At 38.6% G+C, this 3,040-nt stretch overlaps 1 protein-coding gene across 1 annotated transcript in view; it reads left to right on the top strand.

Moving 5' to 3' along the window:
- The first annotated feature begins 2,568 nt into the window (after positions 1–2,568).
- Positions 2,569–3,040, top strand: part of elmo3 (engulfment and cell motility 3) — an 18,816-nt gene continuing 18,344 nt past the window's right edge. Inside the window, exon 1 of the mRNA XM_007577656.2 lies at positions 2,569–2,792. The gene's annotated coding sequence lies outside the window, so the exon portion shown is untranslated. The remainder of the gene's footprint in view (positions 2,793–3,040) is intronic.

Here is a 3,040-nt window from a genome sequence, read left to right on the forward strand (position 1 = left end):
TTCAGGGAGGTTGCTGTGGTCCTCTCGTAGAGAGGTTAGCCACTGTGCATTGCTGTTGTGCTGTTGTTGTTCAGTCTCCAGCCTTGGTGGGTCTGCTCTGTTGTTAGTACCCTGCCATTGAGAGTACACTTTAGCTGGTTGGGTGGAGAAGAGCCGGTTAATCCTCCTGGCTTAATTACCTATTGACCATCTCTTTAGGCGGCTGGCCAAGGCTTGGAGTCTTTGTTTGGCAGTTTCGAGTGCTTCAGGTTTTGTTTTTGTCTTTGAAACTGTCGAGCAGGGGGCGGGGGCGGCGACGACACAGTCGCGCTTTTAGATAGATTTTTACCCAGAATGCAAATGGAAAAAACCGTGAGTGAGACGGTGACTGGGACTGACTAGTCTATATTCCATTGAGGGAAAGTTAGTTTCACATCTGCTCAAGAGCCCCCTGGTGGTTGAAGAAAAATCCACATATAAACCGGAAAATACAATATATGAAAAAAAAACACTGAATGTTCTCTGGTATGAGGAGGCGGGCCGGATCCGGCATTGTTCAGGGGGCCGGACCAAATGACGTGGCGGGCCGGATCCGGCCCGCGGGCCGTAGCTTGGGGACCCCTGAACTAGTAGCTCAGCGTTCCAACAGCAGTTGTAGCCCCAGTACCATCACCCTGTGATGGACTGGTGACCTGTCCATGGTGAACCCTTCCTCTCATCTGATGGCTGCTGGAGATGGGCACCACCAGCTACCCTGCAGGGATCAGCCTGTTCAGATAATGGATGGAAAGATTTTAAGGTAGTTTGTCTCATTAAGTCCACACTTAAAACAGCTTCATAGTTTCAGCTGCCTAAAACATCAACTGATTCTATGACATTGCTGACTATTTTTTTCTATTTCTAACATAAACAGGCAAATGTTTTTCATTCCAGGGATCCGGTCCCAATCATCATCATCATCTGATGATGTCACATACATGGTGAGTCCACAACGTCTTAAAATTGTAAGCCTTATTTTTTTCACTGTCATTTTTCTGTTCTCTTTAAAATACAAACACTTTCTCCTGTTAGGAACATACCAACAGTGTCATTCAGTAAATGACAATTTTAATGAGAATTAAAATTGTCATTTATTGAATGACAATGTTTATGACAGTTTCATGTCAGTCTTATGCACATCCCATCAAATAAAGTGTTACCAAAATGGTAATATATTGAAAGCACAATGTAATTATAATTTTTGTTCTTTAAAGTAATAACTTTCATGTTTTATTGTCACACTTAAATTTTCATGTTCATTGTGTTTACCTTTGACTTGTAAATTGATAATTTATGTAAAGTTCATAAAGTTGTGAGTAAAACTGGACAATTTTAAAATGTCAGTAATAAAACAAAAATTTGAATTACCTTGAACATCTTGTGTTATTAATCTTTCCATGTAATTGTAGCCTAAAACAATGTAAGTACTGCAGTGTAGTTATGCATGTAATGTACAAAATAGGAAACTAGGAATAAAGAAGACTTTTATGAGTAATATTATACTTTATTAGCAATAGCAGTAAATCAAAAATAAAAATTGTAATTTGAATAATATATTATATTTAAAGTGTATAAAATGTATTATTTTAATATAATTCTATGACACAATTAGTACATTCAAAATATACTAATGAAGCTCTTGAATACTACATAAAAACTATACTAAGTACTACTTGAAGTTGTTCCAAAGTACATTGAAGTATACTAAGTATACTAAAAATTGTAAATTAATACTATTTAAATACTATTGAAATATACTAAGCACAAAAAAGTTGTCCCAAAATAGTACAGTTTAAGTACATTAATCAAAGTATGTTAAAATTTTGTATACTAAAGTATACTTTTTTTCATTAGGGAGAGAGCATGAAAACTATTGGAGTAAGACTCACATTCCAAAAATATAATACAGACTGATCAAAACATCAAGATTTAAATCATCAGGTGGACCAAAATATAACCTTTTTTTGGTATTTTAATAATTCATATAAAAATAATTTGTATAAATAAGTTTTCCAAATCATTTTTTAAAAATATGAAACTAAAAACAAACTGCAAGTCTGGTGACTTTTTTGTTAGTGAAGTTACAGGTAGTAAAAACTACTAAAAGTAACTACGGTACTTTCCAAAACTTACTAGTTACTATCTCACTCTGGTTCTGACTGGGTTCTGGGTTGTAATGGATCCGGGTTCTGATAATCAGCGGTATTTATACCTTTTAATAAGGACAGCACAATCTATGTCTATATTTAAATGCTAATCTGATGAAGTACTGACGGGTGCAGCATTTGGCTTCTCTGATTTTTTTATTTCTGATTTTATTATTGAACTTCAACACTAAAGAGTGAAGAAATAATAACACTTTATTGTTATAAACTGAGATAATCAAACCATGCAGGCCTTGTTCAATGAGTGTTTCTATTGCAATAAAATAATCGGACCAATCATCCCTGCTTTTATCCAGATTCAGATTCTGAGTTAGTCCACTTTTATTGTGAAAATCCTGAACCGGAAACGGCACCGTAATCCTGCAGTTAACACCCAGACCAAGCCAAAGTGAAGTGCTCGACTGCTGCCAACCCGGAACTTTTTGACCCGTTAGTTATCCCAGAAGACGGGGGTTCTGGAGCTTCCCGTCGGTTCCGTGTTGGTTCGGTAGGCAGGTCCAGCTTTTCGGACCCGTCTGGTTCCGCCCGGAGGAGAAGCCAAGAAGCGGCTCCGATGTTCTCCGAGTGACCGCGGCGGTTCCCGTAGGACAGCAGAAGTTTTCAGAGCAGGTAAGAGGAGCCGAACCGAGCCGCCAGAACCCGGTTGTGCTCTCTGCTAGGTGGACAATAAAGTTCTGGACAGAAACATGGAGGAGGGCAGAGAGGTGAAAGGTCACAGTCTGGTAACTTTCAGCTGAGTTTGATTCTTCCAGCTCCTGTCTGAGTGAAGTGCTCTGGTTAGGCTGTGTGTGTGTGTGTGTGTGTGTGTGTGTGTGTGTGTGTGTGTGTGTGTGTGTGTGTGTGTGTGTGTGTGTGTG

This window comes from Poecilia formosa, unplaced genomic scaffold (assembly GCF_000485575.1).
Source record: "Poecilia formosa unplaced genomic scaffold, Poecilia_formosa-5.1.2 Scaffold449, whole genome shotgun sequence".
NCBI lineage: Eukaryota > Metazoa > Chordata > Actinopteri > Cyprinodontiformes > Poeciliidae > Poecilia > Poecilia formosa.